The 25,047-nt window shown below is 41.4% G+C and overlaps 2 long non-coding RNA genes across 3 annotated transcripts in view; one reads left to right on the plus strand and one right to left on the minus strand.

The window, feature by feature from the left end:
• The window catches only part of LOC134299381 (uncharacterized), a 38,502-nt gene that overhangs the window by 7,590 nt on the left and 5,865 nt on the right, over window positions 1-25,047 (plus strand). The window lies entirely within an intron of this gene.
• Window positions 3,664-23,008, minus strand: LOC134299380 (uncharacterized). Of its 2 annotated transcripts, none has more exons than XR_010006570.1 (3): window positions 22,920-23,008; window positions 16,544-16,636; window positions 3,664-4,280 (listed from the first exon to the last, which is right to left on the minus strand). It is a non-coding gene; the product is annotated as an uncharacterized LOC134299380 (long non-coding RNA). The 2 variants fall into 2 exon arrangements; XR_010006569.1 differs by lacking the exon at window positions 3,664-4,280 and adding an exon at window positions 13,976-15,079.

Raw genomic sequence — 25,047 nt, forward strand, 5'->3', positions numbered from 1 at the left:
TGTTCAGGGATTTCAAGTTGCCCATTCTTGGTTTGCCCCTGGAGGTAAACCCTCATGGGGGGGCAATCCAGTTGAGATTGCTTGGTTTAGCTGCCCAGAGGGATACTCTTGCTGTTTCAGGGAGAACATTAAGATGATTGGTGGTTCTCATGAAGCTTTTCCTTGATTTGAGTCTACTGGGAGGAGGCTGATAGTCATGCAGCAGATGGCTTTCTCAGTGTTCAACCTTATTTCTCCCACAATTAGCAGCAACTTCCCGTCGCACATGGGGCGGGGGGGGGGGGGGAATGCCAGCTAGCTTGTAGAGTTTATCAACAGGTGTAGGTTTAAGGCATCCTGTGAATATTCAGTATGTTCCGTTCAGTGCTATGTTCACCTGCTTCTCATGGACAGACTTGTGCCAGACAGGACAGGCGTACTCAGCAGCTGAGTAAGAAAAGGCCAGGGCTGATGTTCTTATAAATTTTGGGTCTGCACCCCATGCTTTGCCAGGAAGTTTCTGCTGGATGTTATTGCGTGCAGCACCTTTATGCTTGGTTTCATGCAGTGTTTCCTATATGTTAGTGTTCAATCTAAGGTGAAACTAAAATGGAAACAGTGTTCGAGCTCTTGGCCTTCCCAAGTAACTTTCAATTTCCTGTTGGCTTAACAGTTATGTAGGTGGAAAGCACACACTTGTGTCTTGGCAGGGTTAGGCTTCAGGTAGTTATCTTTGTAGTAGTTGGAAAGATCTTTCAAGGCATTAGTGAGTTGGCTTTCAACTGTTTCAAAGACTTCTGCTTGTGTTGTTGGGCCAAGGTAGTCAGCATATATAAGGCTGATGAGGTGATAATGAACATATCCTTTGAATGTTTAAATTCAGTGCGATTATACAGGGCTGGGAGGGGGAGATGGGTGGGGCCACAAATGGGCGGCCAGGACTGGGATAGGTGGAGTTACGAGTTCTGAGGCAGGGCTGAGCTTCTATCCCTGTCCTGTGGTGCCTGCCAGGACACAGGGGGTGGGGCTAGAGGAGGGGGCGAGGCCTCTTCCCAAGTGCCTGATGGGGCTGAAACTCTATACCCCGCTCCATGTTCTAACAAGCGTCTCAGGGGAGTTATACAGAGGCTCAGCCCTGTCTTGTGCTCTTGGGAAGAGGCTCCCCCCATAGCCCCGTCCTTTAGTCCTAAAAGGCCTCTCAGGAGATGTATAAAGACTCAGCCCTGTCTCGGGCTCTTGGAAGGAGGCCCTGCCTCATTCCCTAGCTCTGCCCTATGTGTCCCAACAGGAGCCTCAGGGGAGGTATAGATTCTCAGCCCTGTCTCGGGCTCTTGGGAAGAAACCACTCCCACTCCTCTAGCTCTGCCCCCTGTGTCCTAACAGGCGCCTCAGGGGCTCAGCCCTGTCTCCGACACTTGGGAAGAGGCCCCTCCCCTCCTCTGGCCCCGCCTCCGTGTCCTAATAGGTGCCATCACCATCCCCCTGGATCGCTGCAGCGCCCACCAGGGGGCGGTAGCGCCCACTTTGGGAATCAATGTTTTAGAGCATGGCCAACAAATCTAGCATAGCTAGGATGCCTAAGGCCTAAAAAGAGGGGACTAGAGCGCGTGTGGAATTCAAAGCCAAACAAGTCAAACCGAACACAGCTATGCTCTTATCTTAAGAACTCTTTCTTTGCAGCTAATATTGCATCCACACAGAACCATCTGGCGGAGCTGTACCGAGTTGTCAGAGGTTTGTTATATCCCGTCCCCCAAGACGGGATCCCTGACAACTCGCCAGCCCGCTGTGAAGCATTTGCTCGGTTCTTTGCGGACAAAGTCGCTTTGATCCGTTCTGGCTTGGACACCATATTAACGGCAGTCTCCGAGGATGTAACAAGTGCACCTGCTTGTCCTATTTTGATAGATTCGTCTCAATTGGTTCAGCCTGAGGATGTGGACAAGGTGCTTGGAGAGGTGAGGGCTACCACATGCATACCCCTGCCCATCCTGGCTGATAAAGGAAGCCAGAGGGGGTTTGGCCGAGTGGGAAGGCATATTTCCAGCGAGCCTAAAATTGGCTGTAATCAAACCGCTGTTAAAGAAGCTATCACTGGATAACTATTGGCCTATTTCCAATCTCCCCTTTTTGGGCAAGGTCGTGGAACGTGTGGTGGCCGCACAACTCCAGGCATTCTTGGATGACACTGATTTTCTAGATCCGGCACAGTCTGGCTTCAGGTCCGGGCATGGTACTGAGACAGCCTTGGTCGCCTTAGTCAATGATCTACGCTGGGAATTGGACAGGGGGAGTGTGTCCCTGCTGGTTCTGCTGGAGGCTCTCAGCAGCCTTCAATACCATTGATTACGGTATCCTTCTGGGATGCCTTGCCAGGATGAGTCTCGGAGGTACTGTTTTACAGTGGCTCCAGGACTTTCTGGAGGGTCGTTCCCTGATGGTGTTACTGGGAAACACCTGCCCGGCCCCACAGCCATTGACTTGTGGATCCCGCAGGGTTCAGTACTGTCCCCCATTTTGTTCAACATATACATGAAGCCGCTGGGAGAGATCATCAGGAGTTTCGGGGTGCGGTGTCATCTGTACACAGATGATGTCCAGCTCTGTCACTCCTTCCCACCTGTCACTAAGGAGGCTGTTCAGGTCCTGAACTGGTGTCTTGCCGCTGTGCCGGACTGGATGAGGGCGAACAAATTGAAATTGAATCCAGACAAGACAGAGGTCCTCCTGGTCAGTCGTAGGGCTGAACAGGGTATAGGGTTACAGCCTGTGTTGAATGGTGTCGCACTCCCCCTGAAGACACAGGTCCACAGTCTGGGTGTTCTCCTGGACTCATCGCTGAGCCTGAAGCCCCAGGTCTCGGCGGTGGCCAGGGGAGCATTCGCACAACTAAGACTTGTGTGCCAGCTGCGCCCATACCTTGGGAGGTCTGACTTGGCCACGGTGGTCCACGCTCTGGTTACATCCCGTTTGGACTACTGCAACGCACTCTACATGGGGCTGCCTTTGAAGACGGCCCAGAAGCTCCAACTAGTACAACGGGCGGCAGCCAGATTAATAACCGGTAGCCGATATGCTACTGAGCCCAATTCAAAGTGCTGGTTTTGAACTACAAAGCCCTAAACGGTTCTGGCCCATCTTACCCGTCTGAACGTATCTCCCCCTATGAGTTTTCTAGAACTCTTAGATCGTCAGGGGAGGCCCTTCTCTCGGTCCCACCAGCCTCGCAGGTACGGCTGGTAGGAACGAGGGACAGGGCCTTCTCGGTGGTGGCTCCTCGGCTGTGGAACACCCTCCCCAGCAACATACGGCAAATACCAACTCTCCTAGGCTTCAGGAAAGCCTTAAAGACATGGTTGTGCACACAAGCTTTTAATGAATGAGAACATGAATTTTACATGACCTGTACCAAGACTTATGTTGAGGCTTCTGGATGAATGGATTTTAATCTTGGATATGTTTAAAATTTTATATAATGTGATTTTATTTTGTAATGGTATCTGCTTTTATATGAATTGTTGTTTTGTACACTATTTTTAGGCATTTAATTTTTGCCTATTTATTGTAAGCCGCCTTGAGTCCCCCCGGGGAGAAAGGCGGGGTAAAAATGATGTAAATAAATAAATAAATGCTGGAGCAGACATTTGAGAATCATTTAAGGATCATGTATTTATCAGTACCTGGGCTACTTGTTGGCTTCATTCCATCCCAGCCAACAATCTAATTAGGGACATTGCTGTCCATTTTGGGGAGAAAGGGAAGATAACTTTAAAATGAGAAAAATAACATTATTGAAGGAGCCAATTACTAAAAGGTCAAATGTGTCTTTAGGGGTTCATAGCTGTATGTTTTTGGGGTTTCCATAATTTGAAATCAATTTGATGGCAAATAACAACAAACAACAGAGGTGTCAGTCTCCATATCTTTATCTGTAAACTCAGTTGATGGTTTTGGAAACCAAAGTTCTAAGTAATGAATCAAACAACGTTAATCCAACAAATTAAACTATTTCAGTTATCAAAATCAATGACATTAAAGGAAATCCCCCAAGTGTAATAGTCCACGTTAACAAATTAATTTTCAAGCTAATTTCAAAGCTCAGACTAGATAGACAATATTTTCTCCCCCATCACATTGTTACCTTGCTTAAGAGAAATACAGAACCTTTTTGTTTACAAGAAAATTATAACAGCACACAACAAAGTTGAAGGCCATTGGAAAGAAGCCGTACTGCTTGTATATTCACCCCACTGTTGTTTCCAGTCAAACAGGTTAGCAGGATTTCATATTATTTAGAAAACCTGTCAGACAAGAAGTGATTGGAACAAAAGCATAATTAACTTACAGAATGGGAAATGATACTTTAAGATCCTTTTAAAAGTACACACAGCTATTATTTGTCTTACTGTCTTTGATCAAAATTCTTATCAACATGTTTATAGTTGGCAAATACTATGACCTCTTGGAAAAGGGATGCATACACTATTGAAATGTTATAGCACAGTTCTCTAAGGGCGCATTCAGACAGTACCTAAAGTGTGTGCCCTGTCACGTTTTCCCCTGGCGCGTCCAAACGGCACCACAGGGAAAAAAACGAATGCATTTGGCACAAACCCCAATTTCAAGAGTTCTTCCAGAACTTTATCACACAAGGCGGATAAACCGTGTGGATTCTATTGCCTGTCTACCTTCTCCCCATGATTCTCCCATCCTTAACTGTTAATCAGTAAAAGCTCTCAGTAGGTCCCAAGCCCACAATGGTCCTGTCACTTACTCTGGTGCAATTGGTCCCTTCTGTGCTGGGCTGCCAGCAGTAAAGGCTGGGAGTCTCCTCCTCATCCTTGCTATTTCAAAAGATGTCAATTTTCATTTTATCTATTATATTATATTTGTGTAAGCTTTTTTTTCAAAGCTGAAATTGCAAATAACTCAAAAATAAAAAAATAAAAACAGTGGTAGTGCAGGAAGGTGGGATGATGAGGATATGTGGAAGTATGATTGCAGGACCATAAATTGATGAATCTGCACAATTGTAGGAGCAAAGAGAGGTGCAATATTTGAGGTGCTTTACCCGGTATGTAATAACTACCAATGATAGCACAACTGCAGTGGTATAACTGATTCATGTGATAAAATCTTTAGTGAAATCTAGGCAGTAAACATACAGTAGAGTCTCGGTTAACCGAGCCCCGGTTAACCGAGCCTCCATATTATCCGAGGCGCCGCTGGGGGCGCCCCTCCCTCTCCCTCTCCTTCTCTTGAGCAAAGGGAGCTCGAGAGAAGGAGAGGGGGGAGGAAGCAATCCGGAAGCACCCCGTGATCGGCAAGGGCTTGGCCCATAGAAGCGCCCTGCGATCGCTGCAGAAGCGCTCGTGGGGTGTTTCCATGGGCCGAGCTTTCGCCCCTTGGGAAGCACCTCACGGGCTCTGCTATGCAGCACCACTTGTGGGGTGCTTCCCAAGTGGCGAGGGCTCTCCCTGGATCTTCCTCGGCCAGGCCCTTGCTGGAGGAAAAAGTTTCCTCCAGCAAGGGCCTGGCAGAGGGAGATCCAGAGCAAGCTCCAGCAAGGGCCTGTCCCTCTGAAAGATGAGGAGCATGCTGCGGGTTTTTCTTGGCCAGGCCCTTGCTGGAGGAAGGGCCTGGCCGAGGGAGATCCAGGGAGACGTCCCTCGGTGAGCCCTTGCCCCTTGGGAAGCATCCGTGAGCATTGCTAGGCAGCAGCGCTCACGGGCGCTTCCCTTAACCGGATTGCCGGAAGGGATAATAGGGCCTCCTAGCAATCCGAGCAGCTTGGTTATCCGAGACTCTACTGTAGTTTGATGCCTGCTTCAGATCCAAATGAAAGAGATTCAGGCCCTAGAGACAAAGCTAAAATGTCACCATCACTACTATATAGGTACAATTCTTTAAGATGCTTGACTACAGAACCTGGACATCAGTTATGGCCTTTGCCTATCCCCCCATTTCCTTTATAGTGCTCCTTTAAGCAAGCCACTCCAGACTGCTGTATCATAAGCTTGATCCTGAAAGGTTTCGTTTTTTTTTTTTATCAAAACATAAAAGACTGCTCCAGTTCTTCTTTAAGTCAAAGGCAACACCATTAAATGACATTATAATCCTGATTATCTCTTTTGTGAGTATTATCACCCTCTTTTCCGATTCCGTAGGCTTTGGTCAATTTCTGCCAAGATTGCTTCATTCATTTCCAGGCTTGAGATAGCTGAGTTTATGGTCTCATTCATCACGCTGCCAACACTTTAGGGTTTCCCTTTGACATTTTGCTAAAGCAGATTCATTTAATCTACCCTGTGTAATGGGGCCATTGGCAGCATTTAGCAGTTATTGGCCTGGGCCATCCATTGGTTTGGACTCCCATCGTTTTGCTTCCTCCATTCCATTTTGGAATCTCACTCATACTGTGGGACTCATTTTTTGCCAAAGGAATTGCTGCACAGAGGGCCAGTTTGCTTTTATTTTATAGCTGTTTTGAGTTCCATTTGAGGTACAACCCCACCAATCTAACTCTGTACGCACACTATGAGAATTCAGAGGTTTGTGAGGAAGCAGAATTCTAGAATATTCCCCTATATTAATTATATGAAAACCCAAAACAAAAAATAATTTTTAACTTATAAAAACATTTTTAATATATGTTAAAAGCTATTACATCAGGAAGAAAGATCCACATAAACCTTTGTCCTTTGGCACAAGGTTACGCTATGATGAAGGTTTTCTTTCCAAGGAACTAGTATTAAACATAGTTTCATTTATTTTATTATTTATTTACTATTGCATTTTGTCAGCCTTTAGATAAACATTGAACTAACTATGAAAAAGAGACCTTTAATTTGGAATAGCATAATTCACATTTGTGCCTCCTTGATCTTCTGATTTATTCTATGTAACGTGTAAGTCAGACCTATATCATAGATAATTCTGAAAGCTTTCTTTTGCTTGATGTTCCTCTGTCTACAAAAAAAGCTGAATGGGATTATTACTGCAGCTATTTTATCTGTACTGGCTTCTAGTGAGTTTCTAGGCTCAATTCAAAATGTGGGTATTAATCTGTAACAGCTTGAGTCAAGTTACTTTAAAGACTGTCTCATCCCAGATATACTTACCTGGATCCTAACGTAATCTCATGGGATTCTCTCTGGAATCACTTACTCTTCAGCCATGTAATAACAGGTAGTTGGCTACTACATAGGTGGCTAGTGCCTTTTCAGTGTTAGCAACCAACATGGAATACCATGCCCTAGAGATGCTTGCCATGACACCAACATTATGGTTTTTCAACCGCAGTGAACACCTTTTTTCTTTTCCCAGCATGGTTTTAATTAAATATTTCAAAAGGGCTTATTTTTAGATCGGACATACGCTCTGTTCCTGATTTTAGCCTTGCTTTTAAAAAGTATTTTTAAAATGTTGTTTTCCTCTTGTGCTTGTATTTTGTAGTATTATTTTGAAAAAAAAACTGCCCAAAGAAATTAGTGGACATTTTCTCTCTCTCTCTCTCTCTCTCTCTCTCTCCCCCCCCCCTCCTAATTGATTGATTGCTCATGTTTCTCCTTGGGAAGATGAGCTACTAAAGAAGAGTTAATAGAAAGAAACATAAACAAAATGAGGGGGCTAACAACTTTAGGATACTACTCCAACTTTCTCTGCTTGCCTTCAAGAGAGTTGCAATTTTCAACTGCCATATGCCAACTTTTCATGTTGTAGTGATTTCAGCTAGGACCATGGTTAGAGAGTCCATGCCTGGTGAGCTTCCACTAAACCAGATCAGCCAGAACGTAGAACAAAGCACTCAGGGTTTGAAGGCAAACTACAGAGGTTTATTGCAGTTTGGTCAGAAGGGATGCAAGTACTAAGCCATCACTTGAAAAAGTACAAGCATACTTTCACAGTAAGATGCAAGACATTTTATACATTTTGACAGCTATTCAGCCTTCCCGTGCCTCCCCAACTGGCTGAGAAACGGACTGACTAGGATCCATGCAGGGATTGGCCAGGGGTTTCTCTTTTGTCACAGATAAGAGAAAGGTATTCCCATGGTGGGAAGAAGAACTGATTATTCGTTGGTTTAAAAATCTAGTCCATTACAGAAATGCCTCTGTGAGGGGTTAGAAACTGAAGAAGATGATAATGTGGGTATGCAGATGACTCCTTGATTGACTTAAGTGTCCAGTTCCAAAAAGACAAAGGTGCAAGGCAAGGAAAACAAATGGTGATAATGCTGGATATTCATAAGCTTGGCTGTTCTTTTAAAAGGATAATTCATTCACCTTTGTTTTAGCCTTCACTTCAGTGGGAACTATAAGCTTCTGGGCACTTAAAATTAACACAGCACACAATTAATGTAAATTACACAAACATATTATTTAGTACATTTACTAAAGGGTTTAGTTTGGGGTACAGTAGCTGCTGGGTCCTCCCGGACCTTTTAGTGGCTTTGGAACTGCAAAACTTAGAGTGGAAAAGGTTTTTAAAAATAAGAAAAAATATATCTTGTGTGAGGTTTTTTAAATGTCTAAATTAATTTTGGAGGGGTGTGTGGTAGCTTGACAACAATGTGAAAAGTCTTACATGCAGATAAATGCTTTACCTCTTCATTAAATGCCTTACAGGACCAGTCATTCACTCATGTTCCCATGCCTTCACATTTTTTCATTTTAGATAATACAAGCATTTTTTTTCAAATTAAGTTTTGACTAAATAAAACTGCAGAAAAACAGATGGAGGACAGGTGTGGCTGATGCCCAACATAATTACCCCTATCCTCCCATCAGAAAGTATGCTGAGAAATTGTCCATAACTGGCAAGATTCTTGTATTGCATTTCTACCCAAATTGGCTGTAGTCCAAATGAAAGTGAAACACATAAATGTAATCATTAATCTTGGGTAGATCTTCCTGTCTCCCTTTAATAGGAAGCTGGCATAGGAAATGTATGTCCCACATCCTATGCAATAGAAATGTTCTTCATCTTTTAATCTCAAGCATTGATCCTAAAGTACATATAAAATTTATTGGGTTACCTAAATAATAATTCCCAGAGCTCAGAGACATAGCTGTTTGGCTGCATCTTAGGCCCTTTCCACACAGATGTATAAAATCCACATTGAATTGGATTATATTGCCCAGTTCAAAGCAGATATTGTGTATTATCTGCCTTAATATCCTTGGTTATATTACTGTGTGGAAGGGCCCTTAGTTGTTGACTCTAGAAGATCCTGATATTAATTTCATCTCGGGTACAACAAAGTGTGTCCCCATGATGGCATGCAATCCCTCGGTCCAATATTTCCTGGTCCCACATTTCTGCAGAGTCAAATAAGTCAAACTACCTAGTAAAGGCATTATCATCGTTAATGTAGTAAGTATTTGTATTAACAGCAATTTTGGTACCAAATGCAGAAGTGACATGAAAAGAATAGGAATTAGTTCCTGTGCCACAAAAAAGTTTCAGCAAACGGTTAATCCAACAATATGCACATGTGAATTGAAAACACCCAGATCACCTAAATCTGGCATAAGTAAAAACTCAACAACAAAAAGACATTTCTGACCGTCTAGAAACTACTTGGAAACTCTTCCAAAATGTATGTATTGAGATTTCCTATGCTGCAATCTCTTGGGAAGACAGCTGGACAAACATCAGTGTGCTGGAAGAAGCAAAGACCACCAACATTGAAGCACTGATCCTCCAAAATCAATTACACTGGACTGGCCACATCTGAATGCCCAACCACCGTCTCCCAAAGCAGTTATTCTACTCTCAGCTGAAGAATGGAAAACGGAAGGTTGGTGGACAAGAAAAGAGATTTAAATATGGGTTTAAAGCCAACTTTAAAAACTGGAATAGACACTGAGAACTGGGAATCCCTGGCCCTTGAGCACTCTAATTGGAGGTCAGCTGTTACCAACAGTACTGTGGAATTCCAAGAGGCACAAATGGAAGGCGAAAGGGAGAAAATGTGGCAAGAGGAAGGCATGCCAAGGCAACCCTGACCGGGACCGCCTTCCATCTGGAAACCAATATCCTCGCCAAGGAAGAGCATGCGGATCAAGAATAGTTCTCCACAGTCACCTATGGACCCACCGCCAAGCCCCTACACTTGGAACGCCGTCCTCAGACATGAGTCATCGAATATGATGATTGATGTTTCCTACCAAGTTTAACCTTTCTTGTGATTTCCATTTTGTTGGCCAAATATATAGATATATATATAGATCTGTGCTCTTTTTCTTACATGCTTGGGGTGGGACACATTGGGGTTCTGGTTAAGCAGAGTTATCTATTCTTCCAGTTTTGCATGTTAAACGTGCTCAGTAAGGGATTCTAGAGTGAGGGACTATTTACTTTTCCTGATGTATATAGGCGCACACAGCTACAGTAGGGTATTCTAGAATAGACTCCAGCTTTTTCCAACTAAGCTGGACAGACAATGAGGAGAAAAGGAGGGTTGTGTAGGCATTAAAAGACTTCATAATGAAAGTTTCTTTGTCAGATACTTTGTTAATTGAGGTATGTCTGTAAAGGGTGCTAGAAAAGGAGGACCATTTATAACAAGTCAAATTATATTTGGAATACCATAGGTCTGAGGTGTCCTAAGGAAGGGGCGGTTGGTGGCACGGCATCTTTTCATCTGGGCCCTTAACTGCAGTATAGGTATTTTACTCCCACAAAATTCAGTTGGCATCACTGTGATCAGGCTCACAGCTATCTGCACATATTTAATTAAACATTCTCAATAAATGTGAAAAACACAGCTTTTCAATCCATGTTAAAACAGATGTTCACATGGAAACAAAATATTTGCTAAATATTCAGTAGCTAATATACATTTCAGTAGTTATTTTTGGGAGGTTATCAGTATTTCCAAAGCTTTTCAAATGGTGGTTATTTTTTAAAAAATAAAATGACTTCCATTTAGAAAGCTTTATGAGATGTTGTTTTTTTATTTTTAAAACACACACACACAGACTGATTTGGTTTTGCAGCTAATGGCGGAGCTATAACCTAGATTTTCTGTGGCTATTGCATTAGGCAGAAAGAGTTATGAAACTTCATGCCTCTCTACATTCTGTTGAGCTTGCAATCTTGGGGGAAGGGGAGAGCACATTCTCAGGTACTAAACGTCAAATTGCTGATTGGAACAGATGCTGGAGTGAGCTGAGTAAGCAAGACTTTCAAGAGTGGCGTTTTCTTAAATAATAGAACTTCTGAACTGGTCACGGGCTCAGTATTACACAGTGGTGGTACTGTTTTTATTTTAATGGGTTTTCAGAGGTATTGTTGTGCTGCTATTGTAATAGATTTTAATTTCTGAGATGAGCATGAGCCGGTATCGTAACCAGCTTCAATTAGCTCTAACCTGTGGAGCTGTAGTTTTCTCACCAGCATCACCTATGGTTCTTTGAAAACTTGACAAAGGGTGTACAATGAAAAGGCCTGTATAGATGGACCAGCTTTCTGGAAGAATAGTTTCTATCTAATGCTTCAGGTCCCAATTTAAGCAGGGCTACAATGAGGTCCAGTGAGCCTGGACACTGGTCAATAGTCAAAGGGTTCTCTGAAGAAAGAGAACACTTGTGGAGGCATTTAATTCATGTTTTAGTTTCCAAAAGATAGCCCATCCCATCCAACAGGCAAAGTACATATATCAAATAATTTGTTATTGTTGTTGAGAACCTTCAAGTCATTTCCGACTTATGGCTACCATACCATGGGGTTTTCTTGGTCATATTTATTCAGCGAAGGGTTGAGTCTGTTTTCACTGTGGCTTGCCAAAGGAAAACCAGTGGGTTTTCATAGTGAGCAAAAATTCGAACTCTAGTCTCTAGAGACACAGTGCAGTGTTCAAACTACTGCAACACGCAGGTTCTCATTCAATGGTGAGTAGAGTCTCACTTATCCAAGCTAAACGGGCCGGCAGAACCTTGGATAAGCGACTATCTTGGATAATAAGGAGGGATTAAGGAAAAGCCTATTAAACATCAAATTAGGTTATGATTTTACAAATTAAGCACCAAAACATGTTATACAACAAATTTGACAGAAAAAGTAGTTCAATACGCAGTAATGTTATGTTATAATTACTGTATTTACAATTTTAGCACCAAAATATCATGATATATTGAAAACATTGACTACAAAAATGCCTTCGATAATCCAGAACCTTGGATAAGCGAGTCTTGGATAAGTGAGACTCTACTGTATATCTTGTTTTAATAAACTCCAAGTGGGTTGAAGAGGTTCCCGAACAGATACATAGGTTGATATTAACTAATTCAACCTGTATTGTTAGTGTTATTGAACAACTTGACCAATATTTTAAATACCACATTATATTCATATCTCATCAGGCTTCAAGTTGGTCAATAAGCACGTAAGTATCTACTTGGAAACAGCTTTAAGCCACTTGGATTTGTTAAAGTGGAATATAGTAATAAAATCAACAAATATGTGATCATTCACTTTCATGTGCATGCTAAAGCAAGAACTGGAAAATCAAGCTGCAAGTTTTCCTACTGAAACAATGATTGTCAAAATCATATCAACAAATCTTGGTTTAATGTTAAATTGTTATGACCCAATGGGTAAATATCTATGTCCCATCCTTCATGCAAGGATCTCTGTATTTACTCGATTCTAATGCTCACCTTTTTTGACTAAATTACCTTCCCAAAATTAGGGTGCACATTAGATTTTTGGGTTTCAGAGTTTTGAAAATTGAGATATGCATTAGATTCGATTGCACATTAGACTCAAGTAAATATGGTATTTCCTTTTGGTGTATATGAATAGCTACTTGGGGAAAAATAATAGGGACATAAAAACAAAATTTTATAGTATAGAGGCTGGACAAAATATAGATTTACCTGAAACTGCCTGCTATAGGGTCAGCTAGGTAGCCAATAGCCCTTCCGATGTGACAGCCCTCCAGTTTCCAGGAAAAGTCTTAGCTAGTTTTGCAGCAGAGCTTTGCATTCAGAAATGACAGCTAAAGATGGGATAACCTGTGGACCTTATGTTCCAATCTGAGGGCAATTACCAGGATCAAAACAGTGCGCCACAGGCTTGCATTAGCCTCATCATGTCTTTTAAATCCCTGTGTACCCTGCGGTGTCATTGCATTTGTCACTATCGATGCCAGAGGCAACTGTTTTCATGTGGCCTGCCGTATTCCCTCTAGGCTTTGTTTGCAGTGGTCCGTGTTGGCCCATTAGCACTTTCCCTCACCTTTCTCATAATTTATCAAAGAAAGTGGCAAAATATGCTGTTGATCCATCTCTCTGGTTTAATTTCGCAAGACAGGTCGTAATGACTGCGTTCCTCGGCCAGTGATGCTCGAATGCTGTTTCCCCATATTTAATGTGACACAACTTTGGATAGCTGTAATTACTATGACAAGATAAAGGGAATTAGCTAAAACTTAATTAAACCCACGTGATGTGAAACTCTGACACTGTACATATTTAATAACATTAACACTTTGTTTCTGGCTTATTGAAAAGGGAAAGGGTGCATGAGCATTTCCTTTTGCATTAGAAGTATGCCAATTAAGGAAGAAAATTAAAACACTGATTGTGAATAGCCAGATAAGAAACAAAACTAAAAATGGGTATATGCTTGGCCTTGTGGATCAGTAATTAGTTTCCTCGGGGATACCTGTTTGTTAAAGCAAGGATTAAGGTTTACTTTCCTCTGCTGTTCGGTATAGTGTGGTTTTCCTTCTTGCAGGAACCTAGAGTGTATGAAAAGAGTAAAAACAGAATCTACATTCCCAAAAGCACTTCTGACAGAATTTTCATTCACATCATGGGCCCATTTTTAGGTTGCAAAAAATATATTAATGCCATAGAGTGCTGGATCATTTCTTGAACTTCCTCAGTAGTAGTAGTAGTAAATAATAATAATAATAATAATAATAATAACAACAACAACAACAACAACAACAACAACAACACACCCCCCCCCCCCCCCCGTAGGTGCCACCTTGCCGTGGTGGAGGGGCTTAACTACTCCAATGATGACTGAGAGCTGTGCTTGCGGTAGTGTAACTACCGGCAGGTCCAACCAAGCCAGAGAGGCCTCAGCTGAGGAGTGGAACTAAGAGCACCTAACCCATTAGCATTATGGAGAATCAAACCAAAACGAAGTCTATACTCGCTCGCGTCGTCGCCCAGGATAAAAAGGACCGCGGTGGATGCTGCTGATTCGGGACATCCATCAACAAGTGGGCTACGGAATCAAAATACAAATGAACAGTCACAGAAGCAGCAGACATATACAATGCCAGAAAACCGCACAGTTATAAAATGCTATTACAAATCTGAACCTCAAAAGCGTGGCTACCAAAAAAGGATGCATCAGCTATGGAAACAAGAATACCCTGACTCACAGATAACAGAACCCCGACTGGCTGACCAACGAAGATTCATAATCAGAAACAAAGTGTTCAGTGAAGTTGAACTCAAAGAAATCCAGATAATCTGCAAAGCAAATTACCATTAGACCACAGCACAGACAGCAGCAGAGACTCCAGCAACACTTGGAATGGTGGAACAGATTCAACCAGAAGAAAGTGTGGAGCTTTTGCAATAATTTGAAGTAAACAAAATCCAGCATATCTATCTTGTTTGCTGTGTCATACAACAACAATAAATAATAATAATAATAATAATAATAATAATAATAATAATAATAATAATACATTATATTTGTTACCTGCCTCTCCTAATGGCTAGAGGCTGGGTACAACAAAGTCAAAACATATGAACATAAAATATATACAATAAGATAGATAAAAACACACCATTATAAAAATACACCAAACACAGGATACAAAAATCAATATATTGAAGTAATAGAATGCAAATTAAAAACACATGATTCAATGTTGACTGAGTAGGTCTGCCAGAAGAGATGGGTCTTCAATTGGGTCTTAAATTTTGACAGCTCATTTAGCTTTCAGATATCTTCCAACAGATCATTCCACAGTTGTAGGGTGGCCAATGAAAAGTTTCTCTGGGTGAAGGTTTCCAATTGGGTACTTGCTGGTTGACGTAAGCATCCCTCAGAGGACCTCAGTGTCCTAAGAGGCAGATTGTACGGGAAAAAAGAGATCCTGTGGGTAACCTGGACCCAAACTCATACCTTAGCTATCCCTTTGTATTTTGGAGGTAGCTGTCTGCCTTATTAAAAATAAAGTAGAATATGGAAACAGGTGTTGGTCCCATACCTTTAAAGAAATGTTTTCACATTTTTGAAAATTCTAAAACTTCTATAGCATATAGGGACTGTAGAGTGTAATGGTATGCATGCTGGCCAACAAATGTCTGGAACTCTCTCCCCCGGACTGTGATGGAGGCTCCTTCTTTTGAGGCTTTTAAGCAGAGGCTGGATGGCCATCTCTTTGGGGTGCTTTGAATGCTATTTCCTGCTTCTTGGCAGGGGGTTGGACTGGATGGCCCATGAGGTCTCTTCCAATTCTACTATTCTATGATTCTATGATTCTATGAAATGTATATGTTAGGTTGATTTCCCCACTGCTCATGCAAGTGTTGGAACTTGCATAACTCCCAGAAGTTGCCCTATTGAGAAATGCATATCTGGGGCAAGGTAGAAGAATGATAACATCGGTGTGAAAGGCCAACTTTAAATAGAATCATAGAATCTCCTTTCCTGTAGTTTAAAGCCATTGTTCTGCGTCCTAGTCTCCAGGGCAGCAGAAAACACTCTTGCTCCCTCCTCTCTGTGACTTCCCCTCACAGATTTATACATGGCCATCATGTCTCCTCTCAGATTTCTCTTCAGGCTAAACATCCCCAGCTCTTTCAGCCGATCTTCATAGGCCTTGTTCTCCAGATCCTTGATCATTTTAGGCACCCTCCTCTGGACATCTTCCAGCTTGTCAACATCTCCCTTCAACTGTGGTGACACAGTATTCCAGATGTGGTCTGACCCAGGGCCATAGCCAGAAAAAAAATTCGGGAGGGGTTTTGAAATATCTGCTTGAGATAGTGCCTGGAGGGACTCTTAATGTTTTGCGTCTCATAGACTCAGCATGGGGATTTGGTTAACCAATTAAAATTCATGAGTAAACCAGTTTTTTTTATAACCTGAAAAATTTAGGGGGGAGGGGGTTGAACCCCTAACCCCCCCCCCCCACCTCGCTACAGGCCTGGTCTGACCAAGGCAGAATAGAGGGGTAGCATGACTTCCCTGGATTTAGACACTGAACTCTTATTTATGCAGGCCAAAATCCCATTGACTTTTTTAGCTGCCACATCACATTGTTAGCTCATGTTTAATTTATGAGTTTTGGTAAACTTTTGTGAAGTGATCTTTCTCTTGGGGAAAATAATTTTTAGAATAGTTTATAGATGACTTGGGAAATTATATGGCTTCCCCCCCCCCCCCCCCGACACTGGTACTGTGGTCAGAAAAATGTGGTATCAAATATGAAATTGCATTTCTTTTGTTTGACAAGAGACCCCTCCCTCTTTTGCATTCATGATCCATCATGAAATATGCAATTTCTGTGTAAATGAATTACTTTGACTCCTCCTGTGGTGATTCGCCCCATTTCACTCCGCCAGTCCCAGAAGGCATGAGCAAGTACTTTGGCCAAAAATGGAAGACCAGAGACCTAGAAAGAAGAAGAACCAAATTACAGACCCAAGCATGAGCTACTACACGATTCTTATAAAGCTACTGAAGAGAGCATACTTTATATGATTTGCATGCATTTTCAAAGTAGGTATTTTAGGAGCTTTATTTATTAAATTTTAAAACATTATGTCAGGTAACAATGAACCCCTCCCCTACTGCTTTTCCTGCACCCAGGTGATTAATACAACAACCAAGAAGGGAAAATAAGAACGGCTCATAATTGCTTCATGTTCAAATCTTCCGCCATGAATTATTAATTATAACATGATTGTATTAAAATCTAATATCCCAAAATGCTATTTTTCAATCCAGGAGGTTTATGTTTGATGAAGTCATCCAAATCCTCCATCCCTTCCTGGCGAGCTCCTCTTGGTCCTACTTCTAATAATGCAAATAGCTGGAGCTTGTTTCAATTGAACTTTTGTATACAGAGAGCATCTGAAAGACATTCATCAGTGCCCTGATGTACAGCTTATGGTTGTCTGAAGAGGGACCACAAACAGGGCTCTATCACAGTAGCTGCTGAGCAAAAACTCACATTCAAAGCAAATGGCAGAGCTCACATGTCTGTTGCAACCCTTCTTCACTCCACCATCACCCTTTCCTTGTTTTTCGACTCTGCTGATGCCTCCCAAGACTTTACTTCAGCAGAAAGAAGCTTTGTCAAATCGACAGCCTTTTCTCTGGCAATCACATCATTCCCCTTCCCAGAGGATAAGCAGGGGGCATGTGCCAGGATATATGCCAGAGGAAGCTGGCAACCAACCATGGGGAGTGCAAGCCAAATTTTTCAAATGGCTCCATTCCAGCAGAGAGAATGTGTTTTCCAGATGCTTAACCCATTCAGACTGCAATCCCCCCACTTGTTTAGTAGTAAACTTCACATGAATGAGCTTACTTCTGAATACACATGTTCTAAATTGCTCTCCAAGGTTAGCATTTGGCAGCCTCAAACTATCTCTGAAGCCACCAAGAGGAATGGCATTGTGTCTGGAAATTGATCATTACCATTTTTTCAAGAGGTTTTAAACCAACATTTGTCCTATCTAGAGTAGACCCATTGCAATTAGTAGAACTTGTTAATCATTTGCTCCTACTAATTAATGATTCTCGTTTCAATTGTTATCTCATATTTCCTTTGGAAATGCTAGGATTCAAATCATGGATAATTGAGGATTTTGTTCAGTCCACATTTTGAAGCAGTCTTTTATTTTTATTTCTCACATTACTATGAGAACTAGGATTGAATTAATGTTTTGTTTTTGCAGTTTTCCAAATATTGTAATCCAGTTATTGTCTAAAAATATATACCAACATTCATTTTAGGTTAAACCCCTATAGATGAATCCATAGCTTAGTTTGAAAATCATTAAAAATGTATATTTCATGAAAAATGCATTAAAAATAATACGGATTTTGATAGGGCTTTTACGAACTCTAACTCACAACTGATTGGGAAATGGAATGGATGGCCTTGACAAATACCCATGTGAAACTGACAGATTGCAAATAAATGGATCTGTCCATCTTTGTTAAAACCAATAAAATAAGTATAAAATCAATTCAAAGCTATAAATCACACTTGCTAAAACAGTGCATTAAAATAGCTTTCTCATACTGATGTGTGAGGGTTCTAAAAAGAAAGAAATGTATTCAGGTCTCAAATATTTAAAGTTTTACTGAACCCAGGGTAGATATCATCTGTATTATTCAGCGATGTACTATTTTCCTGAAATGGAGAAAACTTTGTAGGAAGCAAAGTGGATCTGCCCTTTGGCCAGTTAGACCTTTACAGGTTAAGAGTATGTGCTTTCAGTTCATATGAGTCATCTTTTATATTGAGTAGAAATGTTTGTGATTCCTGAAGTTCTCTCTCAGGAAAGCATAGAACACCACTACACTGTATTTATTTCAGATAAAAATACACATAACTGTTTTGTTTCTTTAAAAATAAAACTATGGACATTTTTTTAAAAAAAACAGATCAGCTAATTATTTGTTGAAATAGTCAACGTTTGGCCAAGGGCTGCATAAAGTTACCTCAGGGACCTGGTCCAATCTGTAGAGCAACCAGTTTTCCATATCTGTGGAAAGCACTCGTACTAATCACGAGGAAATTGCACATAACGGATTGTGAAGCATGCTTCAGCACAATGGAAAAATTAGCTTGTGGATATTGACAAAGGTTGAAAATTTTTATTGGACCATTAACATTTACAAAAGGGAATAATTGTTGATTATACCAATCCATAACACGGTACTGGCAAACTATGCTCTTCTGATTTCTAATAACACTACTTCAGGGAAGGGGAAAACATGGAGGCAGGGAGTTATGCTTTACTAAATAAGAAGTGCAAAGGGCAATAGGGAAATTGTGTGATCATCACTGGAGGAACATGAGGAATTTCAAAGTTAATTGGCACCAGGATGGTCGTGTAAGGCTGGTTTTTGCCATATACATGATTGGTTTTTAAAGCAACATCAGGAGAAAGAAAAAGTGACTATATTGACCAGTTTTGGTAAAAGAGAAAGCAGAGGGCTTTGCTCCCTACTTGGAGATTTGCAGATACCATTTCCTACTCTTGGTTCTCCAGGCTCATAGTCAACCTTGGTCTGGGTAGGAAAATGACTATAGTATAACAAGGATTACGTACAAAGAAATTATGGATGACATAGAACCATGGACTCATAGAGTTGGAAGCGTCCACAAGGGCCATCCAGTCCAACCATATTCCATGTAGGAACACACAATGAAGGCACTCCTGATGTTGTTGAACACGGCACCCACCCACCCCAAATAAAAAAGATGTATAGTTCGCCAAGGACAAGGTCCTGAAAATGAAATACAATGGGCTCTTCCCTTTCTATGAAGTCTTCCTCAACCTGTCATGGACCAGTAGCAGACCACACTCCCAAGAAATCTGCTGCTGCTGCTCAGTCGCTTAGTCGTTTCCTACTCTTTGTGACCTCATGGACCAGTCCACGCCAGAGCTCCCTGTCAGCCATTGCCGCCCCCAGTTCCTTCAAGGTCAAGCCAGTCACTTCAAGGATACCGTCCATCCATCTTGCCCTTGGTCGGCCTCTCTTCCTTTTTCCTTCCATTTTCCCCAGCATCGTGACCTTTTCCAAGCTTTCCTATCTTCTCATGATGTGGCCAAAATACTTCAACTTTGCCTCTAATATCCTTCCCTCCAGTGAAATCAGTTTTTCCTATTTTACATTTTTTGATCTAACTCTTTAATCTGCATGATCTGGATCAGTACCAGATCAGTGCAGGGAGACAGGTCTCCTTAAATGTGCACTGACCAGGACTGAGCATGGATCTCATAAAGTTGAGTCCAACTGAGAGCCTCTCTTATGAGCCCCAGGAGTCTTTAACGGGTGCCTGGTCCTGATTTTGTCCTGATCACATGGAGCCAGCCCTGGCTCTTTAATCGATACTAGTTCACACCAGCGCTGGTCTCATGGACCTGGTGCGAGGTCTCTCTGTCTCTGTTTCCCACATTCAGCTCCTTCTGAATTCAGGGGCAGATGGTAGCCAGGAATTTCATGTGCCATTTTGTACATGAGTCTCTACCAGGGCATTTGGTCCTATGTGAGACCAGAAAGCAGTGATTTTACCAATTGAGAAGTTATTTATGCCCAGAAAACTGTTAATGCCTTTGGCTGATTGCTTCAGTGTCGGGTTCTTTAGCGCTGTGTACGAGTTTTCATTTATTCGGACGGGGGATGGAGAAAATAATCATTGCTTAAAAATGCATTGGGCCATTTTGGGAGTTGAAATGCAAACAACTGTTTCAAGCTACTTGAAGCATCCATGTTTCAATATGATTGTGCCATGTTCACATACAAATCTGCTATAAATGGGCATAAAAGCTCCCCGACATGTAGAATTGCATACCTATAGAAAGCCAGTGTGAATAGCACAAGTGCCTGTCATCTAGTTAGCTCAGACATCAACCTTGTGAGAAGAAAGCTTGCTGGAGTTTGTGATTTTGAATAGAAAGCCTATGTCTGAGTAAGAAACAGTGTTTATTTAAAAAAAAATCCGTTACTTTACTGTAATGGAAAAATGGAGAATGGAGAACAAATGGTGGCAAAAGAAAAAAGTTGCAGCTATCAAAATTATTTCAAAAATATTATGTTTAACCATCTATACTCACTGAGATTAAGGGCACAGGACCTCCATGAAAATGGATAAACCATGAACTAAAAATGCAGATTTTTAAATCTGAGAGAACAGCTCTCCAATGCAACTCCATGGTCGATGTTGGGCAGAAGCTGACTGTAGAGTCACGCTGCAGTGGTTCTCAAACTGTGGGTTCCCAGATGTTTTGGACTTCAACTCCTAACAACTGGTAAACTGGCTCTGATTTCTGGGAGTTGTAGGCCAAAACATCTGGGGGCTCACAGGTTGAGAACCACTGCACTAAAGGACCTACAGATCCCTAAAGGGATCATATTAATCAAATCTGCAAATAATCAAATCCTCAAAATCTAACCTACAAGTGTAGAAAGCCAGCAGCATTTCTTTAATTATGCCACATATCCTTAATTATGTCATCTTTCAGATGCCTGTTTGGTCCTGCAGAAATGTATATGAAGTTCATTATTCCTATGAAGTCATCATCCATATGTTCCATGATACTTTAAAAATTAGACTGAGTTCCCACACCTGAGGAACAAACCTGATAATTTCCTTCCTAAACATGTCCATCTGTTCAACTGGCTAGCTGCCCAATTACAATGTACAGTTCACTGGGTAGGTTTTTCACAACTGAGGTACTAAGGCAGCATGTACTGAGAAAGAAAATCTGTTTGGTGCCATATGTCAAATTTTCTTCAAAAGAAGTCCCAGTTTTTGTCAATCTAGATAAAAATATGTAAGTGCAATGCTTTTTACTAGAGATCTACGACACTGATTTTTTTTAAAAATCTAAGCACGGTAGGTTGAAATGAAAGTTAGAAACTATATCCAGAATCCTAAAATTTAACATACTCCAAAATTATCCACCTCAGTGACTGATAGTGACACCTTTGCTTTCTTTTTTTAAAGTATTTTATTAAAAAAAGAAACATACAAGCGAATTGAATAAACATATACAATTAGAAACTTAATCACATACTATCTACTACTACTAAGCTACTATGCAATTATTTAAAATAACAAAACAGGAAGACAAGAAGAAAACAGACACAGAGGGAAACAAACAAACTTCTGGGAATCTATTGAGACTCAAAATAACTCTTTTTCACCAAAAATATAGCAGAGTGCTAGAAGTACACAGCAGAAACGTACATGTGGTGAGCTGGGATAAGCTTCTGTTGCTTAGAATGGCACAGGATTGCAGAGCCAAAAATCTAAGTTCAAAAGTATTGAAGTAAAAGAAATACATTCTGGATAAGAATGTTCTTGGAGCTAACTAACTTTCTAAATTTCATATTCTAAGGAAGGCAAAAGAATGATATCAGAACAATATGCATGCAGCTACATCTTGCCTAGAGAATGGCAAGATGCGTCCTCACAGGAGGAGACAAAAGGCAGAAAAGAAGAGAAAATGGAGGCCAATCATGTGGTCAAAGCCTAGGCCCGAACAAGATGGCAATAAGGAGGAAATTACTTCATACCTCACAGAAATCAACAAATGGGAGACGAGATAATACCAAACGGAGAGAAGGAGAGACAGAAACCACCTTCTAGGAAGGCATGCATGGGAATAGGGAAAGGAATCCCTCATTCTAATCCTGTTTTTGTAGTCTAGCTACTCATTGGGGACTGGAGACTTTTGGAGTCCAGGATGACATCCAACACAAACAAAATCCACAAAATTCCCACTCTGTAATTGATTGTTATTTTCTCTTGTCAGTCTACTCCCTTTATATGATAATGTTATCACACTTCTACTTTAGACAACACCTCACTAATTCATAATTCCTCCATCATTCTTGTGAAAAGTTAATGAACAAGTCCCAATCTTTCTTAAAGTTGGTGAAAGATTTTATCTTAATCAGTAGTTGCAAAGAGACAAAAGACCACAGAAGAACATTAAGAGGCTGTCTTTTGCTGTTGCTGCCTCAGAACTCGGCTTGCTTCTTCATCAGTGGACTCTGTTGCTTTTAGGACCTTATCACACAACACTCCCCCCCCCCCCCCCGGTGCCATTTCACCAACAAGTGTGGCAAAATGGCAGACGCCCCACACACTTCTCTGATGCAGTGACACTTTCCCTATCACACAGGAGAAGTGTAATGAACCTTACCTGTTAGGCCTGGGATGAAGCCTTGGTAACAGTGAGTGAGGCAGCCTCCATTTTGTTGAGGAATGCCAGGCAGCCATCATGAGTGTGGTTAGAAAGGGGGAGGAGCTTAGAGAGAGATTCTTAGGATTGGCCAACCAGAGCAGATGGGAGGAGCCAAGTCTTAGAGTGCAGAAAAAAAAAGAGCTCCAGGGAGTTCTGGTTTGAGGGTTTGAAGAAGAGAGTTCTGTTTGAGGGTTTGAAGAGAGCAGTTTGGTTTTGGAGTTGGGAGATTGTATGTGAGAGAGAGAACGGAAAGCTGTGGAAACTGACAGGCGAAGTCAGGCAGCTTGGATCTCTTGACTCTCACTATTGGGCTGATTAATAGAAGGACTCTAGGTTAGAGTTAATTAACAACCCAGGGGAACTCGTGTCTATTCTCAGCAAATAGAGCGATGGTTTTTGTGACCAATAGATAGATTGGTTAGTTGGAACTGTTTGAAACTAAGTGAAGTAAATCTGAAACATACAACTAAGTTAAGCTGAAGAACGTCTGTAACCAATTACGCTTATGAACCTCTCTGAAGTAATCATTTACCTGTTTTCAAGAAAATAAATTTTTATTCTATTCTTCAACTTTCAAGAGCCTCCACAGTGTATATTTTCCATCAAGAGATCTTAATAAAAGTTCCAGCAATACAACAATAAAATACCACAGAAAAGCCTCATAGTGAACATCAGTTTGGGAGCCTGGGGCGAAAACGGTGTGGGCAGAAATGGAATGAAGTTTGTCTCAGACACATTTAACAACAAAAATCCTAAAGACATTTTAGGTTGGTGTCAGCTACCAGTTTTAAAAGAAAATCTGTTATAATTAGTCTCTCAGCCTAGTCTCCCCGCTTTGCTCATATTGGTGGCAGAGGTGGGATATTATTATAAAATATTTCCCCACTGCCTCAACAATTCCTTTATATTGGTGGCAGTGATATTATAAAAATATCACAGGGATATTATAAAAAGATTTCCCCCCCTTGCTATCGTTTGCGTTATAAGAAGCATCGCCCAACCGGAGCAGAAGTATGCTGATGTGAGAACAAAGTTCATTGCCTGCTTTTAATATCTGCCTTCCTATGTCAGTTTATTTTTAGTTGACACTTCTTAGCCTGCCCAATATAGGAAGGATGTGTTGCCCAGAGGAGGAGAGAACTTAGAGGGGGTACAACTACACTACTATAGCCCTCTGATTCTATTTTAACATTCATAGTTTCAGCCTATATAATCCTAGGATGTATAGTTTAGTAAGAAAGTGCTTCCATTGTTATTCAGTACCTCATGAAGAACCGTATGTCAGGATGCAAAAAGCCCAGTATTCACCCAACTGACCTTTTCACTTCTGACCAGAGCAAAAGGGGGGGGGAGAGAGAGAGAGACAGAGAGAGAGAGAGAGAGAGAGACAGATGAGGAAGACCATTTGTTTGGAAAGAATGATTTGTGACCTGCTCTGTGTTTCAAACATGGGAAAGAACTGTTGACGGGGAGGTGTGAATGGGAAAGGGGAAACATGGGAGGGAGAGGGAAGAAGCATCTTGATATACTGGGGAGCTGGCGGAAAAGGGGCAGTGTAAGCTTTGTGATCATCTTGGCAAGGCGGATTCAATAAAGTTCCCATAGCCCCAGCTGTGTGAGCTTACCTTTGTGTCCTACACCTTCCGAGGACTGACACCGTAGGGCAAAATCAGAGTGGTATCAAACTGGTTTAATTATACTATATGTATACCCCTTAGAGATAGTCTTACAGAAAACTTTTTTTTCTAAACCTCAAATCTATCAGTGCCTGTGATGACACAAGTATTACACTAGTATAGATAGAACAAGCTTCACAGTTTAACCTTATTGTTTAAACATAGTGGCTAACAATTTATGTTAGTCACTGCAAACAACCTGAAAGATGGGACATGTTTATTTACTTTTCTGGAGGTAGTTCAAATACAAGCCAGCTAGCAGATGCAAAGGTAAATCCATGACACCGAATGTTACATGGGAACAAAAGTATTCAAGGCCATTCACTTGCAAGGAGAAAGATTACAATGGAAATCAACAGGGTTATAAAACCTTCAATCATTTTTCTAATAAAGTTCTACTGGACTATGGA

This window comes from Anolis carolinensis, chromosome 5, assembly GCF_035594765.1.
Source record: "Anolis carolinensis isolate JA03-04 chromosome 5, rAnoCar3.1.pri, whole genome shotgun sequence".
Lineage (NCBI taxonomy): Eukaryota > Metazoa > Chordata > Lepidosauria > Squamata > Dactyloidae > Anolis > Anolis carolinensis.